Source organism: Cyanistes caeruleus, chromosome 12, assembly GCF_971803275.1.
Source record: "Cyanistes caeruleus chromosome 12, bCyaCae1.hap1.1, whole genome shotgun sequence".
Classification (NCBI taxonomy): Eukaryota; Metazoa; Chordata; class Aves; order Passeriformes; family Paridae; genus Cyanistes; species Cyanistes caeruleus.
This window is the reverse complement of record NC_141712.1, coordinates 1,535,001-1,553,900: the sequence shown is the minus strand read 5'-3', so window position 1 is coordinate 1,553,900 and position 18,900 is coordinate 1,535,001. Positions and strand designations below refer to the sequence as shown.

Sequence of the window (18,900 nt, the reverse complement as noted above, 5' to 3'; positions counted from 1 at the left end):
AAATTTCCCGTTCCTGATATAAAGGACTGTCAGGGAACTTTAACACTCAAGTAATCAGATTTTAAATTGCACATAAATGACTTTCCATTAGCTTTTAGGAGCTGTCAGCATGCACATCAAAAATAAACCCGCTAATTGTGATGAGAAGTTGACATCACACTGCTGCTAGAGCGAGATTAAATTAATATTTTTGTCAGGAAGGTACTGAGACGTTTCCAGAATTACTCTTTGGTAACCAGGCAATCAGTGTTATCCCATGGTGCAGCATCAATGTCAGTAAAAAAGATTTTATTTACCATGAAATGTTGCTTTGCTGTACTTTTCTCTCTCCCACACTGTTGTACATAAACTGAGGAATGTTCATCCTTTGTGGCTGTGTAGAAAGTGGCTGAATAAGGTGCCTCTGAAGCTGCTTTTTGGTAGCTGAGCTGGGTTTGATAGAATTTTCTGGATTCAAACAAAGCTTTTTGATTTGGCTAGATTTTTCTTTTCTATGCCCTTAGCTTGACTGTGAACATTTTTAGAAAAATGAGTATGATTTAATTGTTTTTCTATACTTTATTTGTGTAGATGAACATTTTACAACTGGAAACTGGAAGGCAGTGATATGACTCTGTTGTGATTGCACAAGTCTGACTTTTAACCATAAAACCACAAAACACTATAACCAGAGGAAGCCACTGGACAATTCCAACCAGCACAGGCTGTGGTTTTGGTAAAGAACAGACTGAGGTGCTTAAAGAGCCTCTTCCTCTTGCTCCTGTGCTGAGTGGAGCTCTCCTGTAGTGACAGTCTTAGAAAGTGCTGATCAAATTTCTTTATGTACTTGTGCATTCCAGCTGAAACTTTACTGCCCCTTTCACTCAGCATGTCCAGCTTTGTGTTTGTAGGTTTTAAGGAGGTTTAAATTCCTTTAACTCCTGATTAATGGATTCCTTGTTAAAATTTTTCCAACCTCCCTGGGAAGTGAAGGGTTCCTTTGGCAGTAGTTTGGAGCTCCTTGGCTGCTCTGGCACCGCAGCTCAAACACAGACTGAGGTGGGAGAGCCTCTTGCAAAAACTGATTTTTGCTTCATCTTTGGCATCTTTCAAGCTGCTCATTTTGGGCAAATGACAGTGCACACTGGAGCTCTTTGCTCACTCCTCTCCAGGACCATGGGAGGTGCCTTGCCCTGTAGGACAAGCTGACCCTGAGGACACTTTCCCTGTGGCGCCACGCACATTTTCCATGTAGCAGCCTTTGCTGTTGAGTGTCACTGAATTCCTCCTGATGCTCAGGAATGCCCTTCCCTGGCTGCACACACACAGCAGGGCTCTGTCCTGGTGGGAAGGCCACTTTCTCTTTCCTGGCCATGACAGATCTCCTCCCCAGCAGCACAAAGGGACATTCCCATGGCTGAGCAGGAGAATGCATTCCCATGGAGTCAGAAGCAGGAACATTTCTGAGGGATAACAGGGGATTATTAACAGGTAGGGATCAGATTTTCCTTTTTTCCTCTAGGATCAGCTCTTCCTTCCTTCCTGTCTGCTGGGACTGAGGGAATCAGGTACATCTGTTCAAGCAAGGAGCCTCCAGCTTCCAGCACAGCTTGGGAGTGCAGGTGGATCTCCTGGGTGCTGCCATGAGTCCCTGCCCTGCTCTGCCCTCACACAGCCCCAGTTATCCCTCTGTCCCTGCCTGATTAGCCCAATTATCCCAGCTTCTTTTAGTCTAATCAGGGACCATGAATGTTCCTGAAAGTTAGCAGGGAGTTGTTTATTCAAGCAGCTAAGTTTCTTTGCTCTTAAATTTTCTTCCAGCAAATGATGGGTTCTCCCACCCATATTATTCATTTTATGTGCTGAATTATTTTAGCAAATAAGTCTTGGTCTGCAGGGTACTATAGACAGTTAACTGAGAAATTCTGGTATTCAAAGAGATTTATGTGATACATGACTCATATAGTGCAGTTTCATCTTCCAGACTGGGAGTAATTATTAAAAAATGTTGGGTGGAGATACAGACAATACTGTACTAATTAAAAGTTTACATTTTACAGGTTGCTTTGGCAAGTAATCAACTGTAAAGGTGATGAACAGCTGATATAAATACAGTCTCCATGTAATGAAGCCACATTGGATGAAATATTCTTATGAACATTTGTGGGTTTTTTTTTTTCCTTTCTGGTCTTTGTCTTTTGCTTAGTTTACTTCTAGCTCTAAAAATGTGTATTAATGCTTATGCAAGGGTTAGTTTAGTTGGCAAAGAAATCTGTTCTATGCTTGTATGTGAAACAAAAGTTAAACCAGGCTTCTGTACAGAGATTTTAGGAAATGAAGGACAGTTGCCTCTGAAATGATGTATTTTCCTGGTCTATCATACTAAAACCTTATGCTTATATTTGTGAATTTTTCAGCATCCAAAAAACCCAAATAGTGGTAGAGTGGTGATAATGAACATCCTGAGAGAGAAATTTGCTGAAAGTGGCTGTAATACACAAGAAAACCAACACATTTTAAAAGGGTCGTGTCTGTGTTGATGAGATAATTTGCATAACTCACTTGATTGTGAGAAAGGCTGGAAATGAAAGATTATTTTCTCTTTCTGGAATCTGAATGATGTAAATGAAAATGAAAAAAAAACATACAAAAAAATAGTCTTTCTTGCATTAGACAGCATTGAAAAATTATTTTTCACATGGAAAAAATAGACTTTGATACACTATCTCAACACCTCCAAAATCGCTGTGCTCAATGAAACCATGGCAGATACAGAGAGCAGAACCTGACCTGGTCACTGGGGCAGAATGATTCTGAACAGCCTGGCCACACATTTTAACATTAATTTCTCATCTATAGGATGGCTAAGACCAAAAGTATATGTGGGAATGCAGCAAACCCTAAGGAACAGAAAGTTAACACACCAAACACAGAAGGGGATAAATGATCTTTTTCCTTTGCAGGGCTGTGGTTTTGGTGAGCAGGCAGAACATTATTAAAAGAAAATAGCCTTAGCAATACTTAATGCTGCCTTTCAGGGGCCATAGAAGGCTGATAAAGCTCCTCTTGTCCCCAGCAAGCCCTGCTGGCAGATAAATAGCATTGTCCCTTCCAGAAGGGGCACTGGGAACACAGAGGTGTGTTTGTGGTCCTGACAGGGACCGGGGGCATGAGTGACAACGCTGTCAGGTTCTGCTGTCCCAGTTGCCTCAGCTTGGAACTGGTGCCCGTGGCTGTGCCCAGCTCCTGGGGGAGCAGCAGCAGGTGTCCCCAGGTGTGTCCCCAGGTGTGTCCCCAGGTGTGTCCCCAGCTGTGTCCCCAGGTGTGTCCCCAGCCGTGTCCCCAGCCGTGTCTCCAGCTGTGTCCCCAGGTGTGTCCCCAGGTGTGTCCCCAGCTGTGTCCCAGCTGTTTTACCTCTGTCCCCAGCTGTTCCCAGCCATGTCCCCAGCTGTCCCCAGCTATTTTACCTCTGTCCTGTTCCCCTGTGTGTCCTGTGGCGCTGCTGTGGGGCCGGAGCTGAGGGTGCCCGACAGGAACCTCAACCCCCAGTGACACCGGGAGCGGCCGCCCGAGGAAATCGCGCAACGTTTCCCTCAGAGGAATCATTTTCTCTTGCATTTTCACATGTAGTGTGTGGCAGGGCAGAACTCCGTGTTTCTCTGGGTCTGTCACATGTCCCAGCAAGGCACAACGATCAAAATAGGCCTTTCCTGGGAACACTCTGCTGCTTGTTCCTTTCCGGATTATCGAGCTGATTTCAACAGGCCTCGTGCCTCGCTACCTGGGGTTGGGTTTGTGATTGTCCTTGTGTCGATTTTATACATGTGACAAGTGATTTCCACTGATGACTGAACAGTCTGGAGTGCAAATGCCTGCCTGGAGCTGGTTCTAAAATGCCATTTTGTATGCAATGATGGTACATTTAATTAAATAACCACTGTGAGCACTAACCAATCTGGGGTGCAAATTCTGCCTGAAAACCAATTGGAAAATGACATTTTCTACGTGGGATGGTACCTTTGAATGAACAGATACTTCAGCAATATTTTAAGCAAACTTGCTTCTTTAAAAATATCAGTGTTGTGAGAGCACTCGTGCTGCATTTGATGCTGCTCAGTTCTTGGTGTTGGTGCTGCAGCACTGTATAAACACAGGTGAGAAAATAACTCAGCACTTCTGATTTTGGCTCCTCATATTTTTTTTTCCCAGGAAAAAGGAGAATTAATTCTAATCTGAAATTGCTTTTTGATTTGAGCTTTGAGTTTCTGGTAGGTCTGTGGGGAATTTATTTGTTTGGGATTGTTTTTCCCTGTCTGTTCAGCTCACCAGAAAGTTTCTTCTGGATGATGCAAAATACAACTTCAGTCTCATGGGTGGATGGAGTCCTCAGCCAGGACAGATCTCTCTTTTGGAAATCTAGAAATTTGGCTATAAAGGACTATTTGGCTATAAAAGACCTGTAAATACTTGCTTTGTATACATTAAATGCTTATTGCCCTGGTGGAAAGCAGTCAGGCAAATTGTGCTCTAAACTTTCTTAGATTCTAAGTTATCTCAGATACAGAATTGGGAAGAAAATGGGGGAGGAAAGACCTGGTTTGGTGGATTTTTCCCTTTTATTTTTTTTTCCTTATTTTTACCTTCTTTTTTTTAATTTTTCTTTTTTTTTTTTCATTTTCAAAGAAGCAAAACCACTCTCCAAGCTAATGAGTGACAACTTGTGCCCTAAAGATGGGTGAGCAGCAAAAATAAATCTACCCAAGAGTCCTCCCAGAGATCCTGACACCCCTACTTGCATTTCAGTGAGTGACCTGCTGGTTTGAAGTGCTGCAGTGAACCCTGAGAGAAGGCAGGGTGTGAGCTGAAAATCAGAAATGTGTGATCCAAGAAGATTCTGGTTGTAAACAGAATGAGTGAGGAAGGAAGATCCCTTTTGTTCCTTGCTGATAAATCTGATTGAGAGAGTCCTACCAGTGAGGCACCAAGGCCCAAAATCTCCAAGGTGGAAGGATTTTTAACCTCTGCTGGTTTCTCCCAATTTCTAGTTAGCCTTCAGTTAATATGCATTTTCTAAAAACTTTCAGAAGCATATTTGCAGTTTGGAGGGTGCTGTCTATGCTCATACATGACTTGTATCTGATAAAGAATGGATAAAATTATTTATTGAATGTGTGTTTCTGGTGTAGGTTCAGATTTAATCTCCTCTTCAGAAATACAGAGTTGTTTAGCTGAGTTCTTGATTTCCCTGTACATAAAACCTGCCCAGCTCAGAATCACCTCTGAATTTGGCTGTTAGAATTCAAGAAAACCTCAAAGAATCTCTTTTCCTGGGAAGATTTGGGAAGGATGGGCTGATAGATTGTGACTGGTTGTCCTGTGTTATTTTGGTACATGTAGCCTTTTGTGGATAGTGTTAATTTAAATATGTCTGGGGATCTGAAACCCTTCAGTTTGTGGAAATGAATCCCTTATATGATCTAATAAAAGAAGACCTGGAGAGTCTGTACTAAAGTGTGCAACTTCCACATAGGTCAAGAAAATCTAGGACATATTTCTGTGTCATGTCAACAATCTTACCCAGGAGAATGAGCCACCCCAGAGAGGCTGCTCCTCTGGGCCACAGGCACAAGCTTTGATTCCTATTCTCATTTTTAATCAAATAATTTTCCTGTCAATCTGTAGTAATCTGTTTTTTATCTGAGTCTCTTCCTTGTAAATCTGGTAATGAGAAGCAAATTAAATATATGTTGATGTTTCAGTTACTGGTCTGTTCATGGACCTTAAGAGAGAACTATTTTTGGTCTAGCTAAATTAATAATTCTTGAATGATATTTGTTGTTGAAATGACAGTGCACTCTTGAACTGAGGGTTGTTTGCTGTGGATGACAAATGTGATGGAGGTAAAACAATGCTTTGAAGTCATTAAAATGAGCAGTGACAGTACAGACTTTCTACTCATCAGATTAGTGATACAGCTAATTGTTGTTTCAAGGGATGACTGCTTTTCTGTGACCATCCTGGTATGTCCAGCAAGAAATCCCCAGTGTTGGTAAATCTGCTGACCTGCCCAGAAGAGAAACAGGTGAAGGTCTGTCAGAGCCACATCTGAGGTGAGCTTTAACAATCTTCCTCATTTTGCACTCTCAGCATGCAGATGGTGTCTCTGCAGAATCCCTTTGTTCATTTTTCATGATCATGTTACTTGTCCCCATAGAAGCTGTAGAGACACCTGAGAGCTGATGAGAACCAGTTTGAAATGGGACAGATACAAAACATGAAGCACTGAAATGTTCTGGTGGTACTTGAGGGTTCTGACTCTGCACTTGCTCCTGCACTCACATAATGCTTTCCTTTCCCTGAAGTATTCCCAAAATGGATCAGACTCCTTTAAATAAGTGCTATTGTCCAGTCTTTCCATGCATAAAGCCTTTTCCTTAATGTACAAATATGTCAGTCCAAAATATAACAAGAGATAAAATGTGCTTAAGCACAGTGCCCAGTATAAACACAGCTGCTGAAATATTTTGAAGCTCATTTGTGATTAAATTATTAAACCAATTTTTGATTTTGTTTCATAGCAAATAAAAATATTATCATAAACAGGAAATTTTGGCTTTCCCTCAGTTGTTGACAGCATGGATCCCATGGAGTTTAAGGTCACAAAGTACTCTGCTGCAGCTCTTTACAGCCTCTGGTCGCTGGGAGCAGGTTTATGAGGGCTGAGTGAGGAGCAGGGGTGTTCTGGTGTCCAGGGAATGTGCTCAAACCCTCAGGCAGAGCTGGGGTTGGTACAGAATATTCTCACCTCATCATCACTGTCACACATTTTTTGCTCTCTGGTTTAGAGCATTTCATATATTAAGATCAGAAATCCCACAATACCTATGACTGATATGATTTATTTACTTTGCAGATGTTGCAGGGGTGAAACAAACAATCAAATGACAGAAAGTTTGCTCTTGGCCACATGTCTTGTTGTGACAGTTGCCAAATGTTGTTGAAGCCAGAGCCATTCTGGGGATTAACTCCGGCCATTCTGCTCTGAAGTGAGCTGATAAGATGGGTGGGATAACCCTGCATGCATAGTTTGGAGCTGCAGACATTTCCCCCTCTGAATTCCTTGTCCAAGATAAAGAGGAAGAGACCTCCCATCTGGATTAATTATTGATAAAGGCAGATGCTGAAAATAGTGATAAAGTGCCAGTGATGCAGACAGGCAAGGAACTTATTCCCTTCCTTGTATCCAAAAGCAAATTTCAGGGATGATCAGGTGTACTCCCCTGGGAAGGGGCTCTCTCTCAGTCTCTGTGACATATTTACCTGGATGTAGATCCAGCTTTTTTTCTTGTTTCCTCTCAGCCGATTTCCTTTTGCTTATCCCAAACTGAGGATCAGTGGGACAGAGAGGTGCAGGAGTCTCACTGAGCCTCCCTCATCCCCAGCACCCCCACACTTCAATGCTGTTTGATTTTTGGGGAGCAGGAGGACAAGAGAATCCTCCAAAAATCATTTGCTCATTCCAGTGCAGAAGTGGAATAGTCTGGGCATCTTGGAGCTGTTTGTGATCTCTGAAAAGACTTCCCCAGCCTCTCTTTGCTCCCTACAATAAATTGTGTGCACCTTTTGGACTGGGTCTGTCTTGATGCTCCCCCTGGTCAGCTCATCTCTACAAAACTTGGTTGAAGCTGTCACTGGGTGTTTCAGGCTTTGGCCAAGCTGAAAGAATATAAGGTACATAGAAGAATAATGTATTGAAGAGCTTTCTCCACTTTCCCTTTGCTTCCACATAAATCCTTAATATCAGAGAGGCCTCCTAGTACAGAGCTCCAGCTGAGCCCATCCTCATTAAGGAAAAGTCCCTCTCCTTTGAGGAACCATTGCATTAAATATGATTTTTTAAAAAGTACAATGTAGCTGTGTTTACAGCAGATAAGATTTTTTTCTCCATGTTTTTGTTTAACAAAAGCTCAGGAGCAAAAGTATCTGTGTGGAACACGAGCATCATGCCCAGGTCACTGTAATTGATATTTACTGCACTAACAGTAATCTGCAGCAAAAAAATCCCTGCTTAGCTGGCTGTGTGTGCTCATTCCTTTGTCCAGGGTATTCTCTGGGGTAACTGAATGCATTAGTATTTCCTCTGAAAATTAATGTTGTGGCAGATAAAGAAAGCATGCACATATACATAAATCTCTTGTTTTCTGTCTGGGCAAAAGGCTAAAGAAACAGGGTGTGTCTGGATAGATTTTGTTCAGTGTTCTGTAGTTTTCTCCCTTTTTAGAATGTCTCATTCAAATGTCAGTTCATTCTTCTCTATTTCCTGCCCTTACCCAACAAGACTTGTAGACCAGGCTTAATTAACTTTAAGACCTTTTATGTCCACCCCTAAGGAGTTACAGTCCTTTCCTGGAACACTTCCATTGTATTATCTCCATGTGTTGTGAGATGATGCAAATGATATTATTACTGCTCTTGTGAATTTACAATGAGTCTTTCAATAGTTTTAGTTACAACTTAGCTCTTGTCAGGAAAATTCCATCTTTAAGTCAAAATAAAACTAGGGGAGCAAATTTCCAGTTTAATGTGCTGATAAAGGAAAGCTGGAGAGCCTGGAAATACAAACTTCAGACACAGAGAAGCTTAAAAAGATGAGGAAAGCTGTTGTAAGTTGTATGACTCTTCAGTGTGGATTTGTTTCTATGTGGGAGTGGTTGTGATTTAACAAAGATATTTCTTAAACTGAGGTGGAACTTTTTCTTCTCTTCAGAGGCTGTGTGAGTGGAACATTTATTTTTGCCACAGCTCACGTTTTAATCCCAGCCACTGAAAACCCCTTCTGGTGTGAATAAACCCTTTCTCTTCATCTGCAGAAGCTGCAGGTCAGTCTGTATTTGGCAGGTGATGCAGCTCATCATTCCACAGAAGGGAAATGAGAAATACATTCCACAGAGAAATGTGTCCCTTTCTTCCTGTTTGGGACTGAAGTCACATCCAAGCACAACTCATTCAGTTCTATTCTAAATTCAGTATTCTAATCTGGCAGTGCTCTAGTCCTAAACTTTTACCAAAGCTGCTGCTGCAAATCCAGGGTACAGAGTGAAGATGTTTGTTAAATGGTGCTGCAGAGGCTGGAGCTCTGTGATTGTTCTGTCCTTGTCGAGTTCACATCTCTGTCTTTGTAAAATGAACCCACTGCAAAAAGCATTCCAGCTCTCCTGCTCTCTGCCCTCACCTCTTAATCTGTGTCTGGAGTGGAGTGCACTGACTATCTGAATGATCTAAAATGTGCAATCATTGTTTATGCTTTAATGACAGCCTAAACCCCTAAATGAACAGCACTGAACAAACAGCCAATACACACTAATTCATTGCAGCTTTGGGTTCCCAGAGGAGGTTTTGAGAACTCTGATACATTATTATTAATCTTGATTGCTTGGCCTAATCTTAATACAGAATCACAGAATTGTTAAAGCTGGAAAAGGCCTTTAAGACCATCAAGTCATGAGTAAACCGATTGTCTTGCAGACAGACCATTTATATCTGAAAGATAAAGGCAGCAAAAGCCATAAAGACAATTCAAATCTCTTCTGAATTCAGGTCTAGGGCTGGAGGTAGAGGGAGGGACAATCCTACAAATAGAATAGAGAAGCCAACCTAAAGCTCTGTGCCAGTGGGGATTCTGCTGATGGAGCTGAGCCCATCACAGGAACCATTCCCATCAATGGCAGGATTTCCTATCATTTGCAGGACAGCAGCTCCAGGCGCTTGGTCTCCTCAAGCCAAATGCTGTAAGGCAGGCTCTGTGCTCCTCAAGGATTCCCAGAGCACAGATTCACAGCAGATAGCATCATTAAAGGAAGGGGAAAAGGAAGACTGGTGCTACCAGAGCATTGCTTAGAAATGTGGACAAAGGCAGGAGAAGGAATTCGAGTGTATCCTCCAGACAGGAGGTGGAAGTGGAATTTCCCTTCCCACTGTCATGCACAATGAGGCCAAGTGTGTTCTGTGTACCCATCTTGAGTCTGCTGAGCTCTGCCAGGTGCCAGGGACACCACTCCAGGTGTTTCTGCTGGGTCTGGAGAGATGAGGATGCAGAGAAATGGTGACTTCAGTGGGGACAAAGCCAGATGTGTCACTGCTGCTTTGTGGCTTTTAAACAGGATTGTAACAGAAACAGAGGCCTCTGTAGCCCCAGATTGGGGCAGGGGATCCTGGGGAAATTGGACAGGAACAGAAGGGTTTGATGACAGCTGGGATAATAAAAGTGACCTCTTTGAGTTTCAAAAATGAATTTATTTTAAAACATTTTTGCCCTTTTGTCTACCTCTAACTATTATGGTGCTCTGTAAGTCCCTGCATTTCAGGTAGCAATGCCAGGGCAAGAAGAACACTCTTTTCTCTCTGCTGCTCTTTGGGAAGGTATCTGTGAAATTTCCCTAGTTTGTCCAGGTAACCATGCTTACCTTTCCCTAAAATATCCGTCGTTTTTCACTATAAAAAAATATTATTATAAAAAAAATATATTTCCTGTACTTCTGTGGATAATGCTTAATAAAGCTTTCACATGCAGCTGCTAATCTATTGTAAGAGTTTTACTCTCTGTCTCACACAAAAATATTTGTTTGGAGAAAAGTCTACCAGAGACTCTGTTCACCTCTTGATTCTTTCTGGTTTACACATTATAAACCTTTCCTGGAGTATTCTCAGAGCACCAAAACTGAAGTGTAGGCAGTGCAATGGAGGGATAAGTTGCCCTTGTGCCCTTCTCCTGTCTTTGCCAGCCCTGCAAATCTCAGGTCTTGAGCTGCTCCAGGTCCTGTAAATGTGTCCTATTTAGCACCTGGGAGGGCTGGGCCCCAAATCTCCCTGCCTGCCCAAGAGATGTGTACAGCAGCAAAAGCACAGATCAGACCCATGGCACAAACATCTCCCATTTCATGAGATGAGAGAACTTAACATATTCAGCAAAAGCTTGCATTTAAAATATAGCCAGCTCCATTCTTATTGCCAGATCTGAAATTCAGATGCAAATGAGTGAAAATCAAATGAAAGGGACTAATTTGTATTCCTGTACTGAAGAAGTGCAAACAGGTTCTTCACAATTTTTTATTAATTTTTCATATTCCAAGGCCAGCCTCACTGCAGAATTCAGGAGGTGCAGTGGTGAGGGGTGTGATGAGGAATTCATTCTGTGCAGTCTCTGGGGGCAGCTCAGGCTGAAGCCTGGGAATGGTTGGAGCCCCAGGAAAGGAGATTTGTGCACGGCAAAGGGCACAGGGAGCTGTGGCACAGCCAGAGACATGGCAGGAACCGAGGGCTCAGGAGGGAGAGAGACTTTGGCACTCTTGGACTGTGAGGGGTAAAAGCCCAGGGGTTCCTTGGGTGGGATCCCTGCTGGGGAGCACCAGCTCGGGCTGTTCTGTGCTCCTGCACCAGGAATAAATGGCTTTATGGAATGAGATGTCTGAGACTGTGCCATGGGAAACCTGGGCTGGAGCTGGGAAGGAATCCTGGTCTGACAGAGGGTGTGTGTAGGGTCCTGGAGCTGGGAAGGAATCCTGGTCTGGCAGAGGGTGTGTGTAGGGTCCTGGAGCTGGGAAGGGGCTCCAGCCCCAGCAGGGACAGTCTGGGGTGGGAGTCCCTCCTGCATGGCTGCCCAGGGCAGTGTCCTGAGCTGCTGTGCCTTCACTTTGCAGAGGTTTATCCCCAGCACTGCCTGCTGTGATCCCTGAAGCTCCTCAGCAGCACAGCTGGTGGCTCCTGGCCATGACAGTGACAGCAGCTTGTCTTCTGTGTTTGCTACACCTGCACATCCCTTGGTGGGGCAGAGCTCTGAAGGGAAGCCCACAGTGGATTAAAAAATCTCTTCCCATGGATCAAGAGGCAGCTCTGGGCTCACCAGGGTCTGCTCTCCTCCTGCTGCTCAAGGCCTGTGTGGAGCTGTTCTGGTGATTGTGAGCTGGGCACATCTGTCCTAGCAAATCACAGATAATCCCTGGGGAGGAAGGGAAACCTCTCACCCCAGTGCTAAACTGTGACGGGTTTTTGGTTTGCAAACTCACAGTGATAACAAGGGAAACCCACTTGTTTAAAAAAAAAAAAAAGACACCAAAGTAATTTCATGCCCAACAAATTTCTCACAAAGGGAACCTCTTATTTTCTTCTTGGCACTAACATTGGAACCTCTGAATTAAACTTGTGGAACCTGAGCAAAACCTGGGATTATAATGAAAATGCAATGAAGATTCCTTACAGAAAGCTCAGCTGCCAGAAATAATCATTATCTTGATTCAGTGAACCTCTGGTCTTTTAGAAAGCATAAGGTATTTTCTGGCCTAATTTACTTCTGCAGACACATACCCAGACAAGAAAAGAGAATTTTACAGAAGTTTTTCTATTCTGAATTTGAAATATTAATTGAAGTAATTGATTTATAGATGGACAGTGAAGTCCTTTGTTCCACAAGTGCTGTGAACCAGAGCAGTTTCTGAACCATGGCCCGTGATTTTTACCTCTATCCTGTTTTCAGAGCAGTTTCCCCCAGCAGAGGCAGGATGTGAAGCAAAGCTGGCAGCAGAGCTGTTAACTCTGCCCTGCCCCAGCTGCCTCTGTGCCCCACGTCCAGCCCTCTGTGAGCTGCACTCAGGGACATGCTCTTCTTCCAGGACACAATTTCAGTGTGAGCATTTGTTTTAAAAATGTTTAAAGAACAGTTTTATGGTCTTCTGTTAAAGAGCAGAGCTTTGGGAAAGGCTTCCTGTTGTACTGCAGTGCAGCTGTAGAAATCTGAAAAATAACCCAGGTTTGTGGCTTTGTGGGCAAAGCAGGAATGATTTTTTTAATCAAGTTTATCCTTTGCTTTCAAATTAATTTGTTTTATTGCTTGTAAATTCACATTCTTCTCTCTAGTATACTGTACATTTCTAAGGCTTTCCTATGCTAAATGCATCCTGTGTCCTTTTCTCCTGTGGCTCACCCTTTATTTAAGGATAAAAAGTACCTCCTGGAGATACCAGAGATAAATTTCAAGTCAGCATTTCTGTGATTTGTTTCTGGTATAGGGGTTGTTGTTACCAGGCACAAATTAACCAATGATGAGAAGCTTTTGTAAATCATTGGAGCATCTTTGCTTTTGTCTAATATATTTTCCTGCATGAACATCTATAATTCTGTGTGCTTTTACAAATGCTGATCTAGTGATTTATATTCACAGGAGGCAGGGGCACATTGATTAACTATACCTTTGTTAACTGCAGAAACAGCCAACTTAGAATGGTTTTGGGAATGGCTAAGAATGGAAGAGATTTTCTCACAGAAATTCATCTTCTTCCACATCTTTTTTTTCCTTGCATTTCTTTCCTTCCTTTATCTTTATTACAGCCTGACAGCCAGCACAGTGAGGTGCTGTGCACACTGACAGTCCCACTATTGCAGAATAGATTTCTTACAGAAAAACCACCATCAGTTCATCTCTTATGCATAAATGCTTTGTCTCTGCAAGCTGTACAGTGAGCTTGTTAGTTCAGGGACCTGCTACACTGGCTCTAGGACAAGATAAAAGCCTTTTCAACCAACTTTTTGTGTCATAAAATAACTCACCAGAAAAAAAAAGGGTCTTATTGAACCACCAAGATCAAGAAACCTCTGGAGTAAGAATTGCTGGTCCTTTAGAGCAGGGTCTGTAAAGCCTGGCACTCCAGAGTCAGGGTGTTAAAGTACCTGGGACGCTTTAAACGTGGGAATTAGGAGATCAAATCACTGCCCTGAGTTTGTATAAACTCCCCTCTCAGTTTTAAACAGATATGCTAGAGCTGGCCAGTGCACACCGTGGCTGTCACCTCCTGGCCCTGGGCACAGGAAAGCCACCCACCTTAAAGACAGAGCCCAAATCCACCAAATCCACCCTCACTTCAATAAAACATTTGCACCAAATCCCAGCCCAGTGCACCCCTGCTCACTGCAAACAGTTCTGGAGCTGCACCTGTCCACACCAGGAGTGAAATCCCTTCCTCAAGGCTTTACAGGTGCAATTGGCAGCATAATCTCCACCTCTTTTCCATTATGAGTGAACATCAGCAACACAATCTGAATATTACAAAGCAATACTTAAAAACACCATGGAATGTCTCTTCTTTTTTAAACAATCTGGGAATATTCTGGTATAGCCCAACAAAGCCAGAGATTTTCCTCTGCCAGTGTCACTTGTAAACAGCTGTGCTGTTTGTACTTGGTGTGGTGCCATCACCGCCCCATGTAAGGCCTGAAGGATTTGGTGGATATGTATAAAATTAATTTGCTGGTATTTCTTAAATTATTTAAGACATTAGAAAATTGGGTGGAGGTAAAAAACCCTTTGGAATGAACTTCATGGCTAAAGGACAGAAAATAACATTTATCTCTTACCCAAGTCGGAGGTGGCGGAGCTTCGGTCTGGTACCAAATCAGGCAAACTAAACCCAACAGTATCCCAAAATGTTCAACAGAATACAAAAAGCGAAGATCAAATAGAAAAATCCACTTCTCTTTTTGTTAAGCAATGCTGGGAGTGTTCAGCTCTCCAGTCTCCAAGGTTTTCCAGCTGGGAGTCAGCCTTTTCCCATCCTGCATCCCGGCATCCTGTTATTGTTCCAAGTCTTAGTAATACAGTGAGAAAAGGGAGTGGAGGAAACAAGATAAACTTAGCCTTATTATTGCTCTATCTACTTTTTTGTTGCTGACTCTGATGAGGGAACTGAATAAAAGGAAACTGGCTCTGAGAGAAACACCAGAGTTGGTCTGTTATTTAGTATTGTTTTAGAGAGAGTTTTCGGAGCTAGCAAATATTTGAGAGGAACTTTTGGTGTCTGACACTTGGTCAGCACAGACTATGCCTGCTTCACACAAACAGGATTTTCAAAGCAGTTTGGAAGTGTCCTATCTACAAGAATTTTCATACCAAAAAGGTAGAGCTCTCCTGTTAATCAGACTGGGTTCCTGCTATGTCCTGCTATCAGTGCTGGGTGAAAAGATGAAATTTCATGGTATTTTTCACAGGTCAAGTGAAGACCCAAGAAGCAAGGCAGTGTAGGTAGGACTTTCAGAAGGAGAAAACCTTCATAGCATCTTGATTATGGTGAGTTCCAAGTCTGGAGACCACTCAGGGCACACAGAAGGGGAAGCTTCAGTGTTAAACTGAACACAAGGGTGTAGCTCTGGCATTCTGCACTACAAATAAAAGAGGATTTTTTTCACTAAATAATGCAGAAGAAAACTGAGAAGTGCAGGGCTTACTCAAAATGCACTCTTTGGAACTACTTATAAAAAATGTAGACAAATGCTTAATGTATCTTAAGTATGACTTCAGTAATTTTAATTATTGAATTAAATTTCTAATATTATTCTACAGTTAAGTACTCTCTTGCCCCTATTTGTCATTGCAGTCCAGCACAGGTGGTGGCACTGATTTCCTGCCTTGCCAGAAGGCTCAGTTTGGTCAGATTGTCTCACATTTTCATAGGGTACAGCAGGGAAGATGAATGGCTTCTGAAGGAATTTGTTACATTAATTATTAAAAAAAAAAGAAAAAGATAGGAGCCATTTTTCAAAGTCTTGTGTAAGGAGTTCAGAGAGCAGCTCCCTTGCAGGTAAATAAGCTGTTAAATAATCTGTGTCACTGCTGGGAGATGCTGATAGGGGTTCCCCAGGGCAGTGCAGCTCTCTGATCAGGATGCAGCTCCCTGATAATCTGGTGCCCACAGCAGCCAAGGGACCCAGATAGGATCGACCCTTGCAAGTGGCTCCAGCTGCATCTCCAGCCTCTGATGTCCCTGTGTGGGGAGGGCAGTGAGGGTGACATTCAGCTGCTCCAAGGAAAGGAGGGGGGAAAGGGATCATCCCTCTGCTCAGAGGGGAAAGGGGAGACCCCAAGGCTCTCTCTGTGTGCCCTGGGGCCACAGGCTGAGGTTGTCCAGGTCTGTTTCAATGCCTGCTAAATTACCTTCCTATTATCTGATTTGCTTCACCTCCCCCTAAAAGTTCAAGGCAAGAAGTGAGAAAGTTTCTAAAGGCCTTTTCACACGCTCTGCTTCAGAGTTCGACAGAAAACTGAAAACCATTTGGAAGTTTAAGGGGCAGATACTTCCACTGAAATTTTGGAGAACTGATTTACCATCTAAAACCTTCCCACAATGCTTTATAGATTTCATCTCTGCTGAACTGATCCTTTAGGTTTACTCTCTGGCTATGAGGAAAGGTCCATTGAGATTTTATGGAAAGAAGAACCAATTTTTGCAGCCCTTTCCCACCAGCAGCAGAACTCCTGATGGTTCAGGGTGCCCTGTGCCCGCTGCTTGATCCCAGACTGGCCCTGCTGTCCCTCCCAGGCAGTGGATGTCCCCATGTTTTAAAGCTGCTGACACAAAATGCTGGCAAACAGGATTTCTTGGAGATCTTGGGCTTTCAGACTTTATCACTGCGGCCAAATCATAAGACTTTGGAAAAATTTCTTGGTGGCTCATGCCTTTTGCAAGCCAGAGGGGAATGTTTCAAAGATATTATTAATTCACACTAAGTTCTGATAATGAGAAAAATCCTTTGCATGATCAGACAACATTGGCAAACATAATTACCTTTTAGTTGTGTGATTTTGTGTATGAAATATTATTTAACAGTCCAGCTTGTGGAATTGAAGGGAACAGGTGAAAAATGGATAGAAACCTTAGCACACACAGTGTGTGACTCATGGATGGAGATGGTGACATAAGCAAAAGGAGTGATAGTTATTTACTTGGAATTTCACAGTGTTTTCCTGCCATTCCTTTCTCCAAATGACATCAGACCCTTTTCAGCTCAGCTCTGCTGTATGAGTTTTCTTCCATCTTATATCCAGCTGCCTTTTCTGGATCATTTGCTTCCTTCCAGTGCTTTTCCCACAGATGTTCATTAGCTGCTGCTTTGGGACTCTGTGGCACCTGGGTCTGATAGATCTGGTTCAGATCAGCATCTCTTTCTGTGAAACTTAGAGTTTTGCCTGTGTTATTGAAATGCTGAAGTCTGAGCAATTTGCCAGACTAGTAAAGTTTAAAATAGTCTTCTCTCTCCTGAGTGATGGGGTAGAACTCAACTTTGCTTTACAGGTGCTTGTGCATAGTTTGGATTTGACATTTCTGGGAATCTGAAGTAATAACTGTCAATTGCTACTGCTGAGAGGAACAATGTGCTATAATGGGCAGGAACACAGCCCTCACCACATTAAATCTGTTAAATCAGACTGGGCTCACTGTGCACAGACACCCATGGGGGTTTGTGTAAGTCACTGGGCTGAAAAGTGCACAGAATAAATGTGAGATTAAGCACCTTTCTTGAGAATTAGATTTTATCTTTTGCTGAGGAGATTGGTTTGGTGATCTGGAGCTCCAGTTCCTCTGCTTGCTGTGCCCAGCAGAGTGGGCTGACTTGTGCTTACAGCTGGTTTCAGGTTTGCACTGTAGTGCTTGTTCACGGTCTCGTCTGATCAGCGCTCTGGGAAGTTCTCCTCAAAGAATTCATGGAAAACATAGCTGTAAGAACAAGTTCATTGCTTTCCTAACTAGCACAGATCCCAGCAAAGTGGATAAATCATCCCTGTGCCTTTTACTGAGTGAGAGTTTTCCTTTTCTTCACAAGTATTTGGAGTTATGGTGAAATTCCATATGATAAATCAGCCTTTCTTGATAAGCACAGCCATCAAAACCAAAGACAGCTATTGACACAGCTGCAACTAATAATCTTTTAATTCTCATCCTACTGTCAGACTCTCGCTAGGGAAGGGTTTTACCCTTGGCACTACAGCCCAGGAATGCTTTTGTAACAGTTTATAAAAGTTTAATTTAGGAGTCTGTCCTGCTAAACCCAGCACGCTGCAGGAGCTTTGCAGGTGAAGGCTGCCAGGGCTGGGAATTCAGTCACAGCAGTGATACTGTGTCAGGATTTCTCTGACCAGTTAGGAAATATGGTAGGGGAGAGCAGAGGCTTTCCTTCAGTTATAAAAATAAACCCAAATGCTAATTTCCAGCAGCTCAGCCAATCAGTGTAAAATCCCTCCCATCTGGAGTGTGCAATTGTGCCTGATGTCTGCAGCCTCTCTGGAAGGAGCATTAGAACAATTCCTGCTCCGTGTGGAAGGCATAATCTCTTGTGTTGTTATTTCTGGTCCTTTAATCAGGGCAGAGCAGTGCTCTTAGTAATTTCCACTTGGTCACTGGTTTCCTTTCTGTCACAGCTTGAGGTGTGCATCCTGGAGCGACTCTGACTCAGCTTCCTCTTGTCAGGTCTCTTCAACAATGGAATGCAGCTCTGATTTGTTTTTAATTTAAGGTGTGTTTAAAAAAAACTGCCAAGGAGTTTCAGTTAAAGCTGGTGGAATTGGGTGTTTGCTGGGGAGGTGTGATAGCATCTGCTGAGATGTTTTCCAGAGTTCTGTTCTGGCTGTACCGCACTTATTTCACTACTCCAGATCTCTCGTGGAAGGGTCAGTCCCATGATCCCTAACGAGACCTCTGGCTTCATAAAGACTAATGACTACAGGCTTTTTATCCTAAAATGTTCAGCAGGGAACGATCCCAAATGATCTTGTTGTGTTGTTTGGAAATGCCAGGAAAGAATAGATGGTACAAAAATATTGTACTAAAACTCTGTATCACCCTGAGCAGAAGCCATAAAATGGAACTGCGTCACCACTGAGCTGAAGGAAGGAATCATGAATCCCCTTGATGTGTTCACTGAAGACACAATCCACAGGGATTTGGAACAACAAGCCTGCAGGGTAACTCTGGCACACTAACTTTTGAAAGTGAGTTAAGTTGGAAGAGCAGGTGTAGTGTAGAGGTGTGAAGCTGATAAAAAGTTTTCCACAAATGTTCTTAATAAACAATCTTCAATTCAGTGAATTTTTTTTCACCCAAA

The 18,900-nt window shown here is 42.9% G+C and overlaps 1 protein-coding gene and 1 long non-coding RNA gene across 3 annotated transcripts in view; one reads left to right on the top strand and one right to left on the bottom strand.

Moving 5' to 3' along the window:
* Window positions 1-10,552, top strand: part of LOC111934828 (uncharacterized) — a 36,542-nt gene extending 25,990 nt beyond the window's left edge. The window contains exons 5-7 of the long non-coding RNA XR_015275411.1: window positions 4,783-4,981; window positions 5,972-6,089; window positions 6,194-10,552. This is a non-coding gene — a long non-coding RNA (uncharacterized LOC111934828). The remainder of the gene's footprint in view (window positions 1-4,782; window positions 4,982-5,971; window positions 6,090-6,193) is intronic.
* Window positions 1-15,416, bottom strand: part of CDH5 (cadherin 5) — a 29,502-nt gene extending 14,086 nt beyond the window's left edge. The window contains exon 1 of one of the 2 annotated variants that reach the window (XM_023934998.2): window positions 14,383-15,416. The gene's annotated coding sequence lies outside the window, so the exon portion shown is untranslated. Of the gene's footprint in view, window positions 1-3,446; window positions 3,469-14,382 lie in introns of those variants that run through there. The other variant, XM_023934999.2, reaches the window with a different exon arrangement.
* Window positions 15,417-18,900: the final 3,484 nt, after the last annotated feature.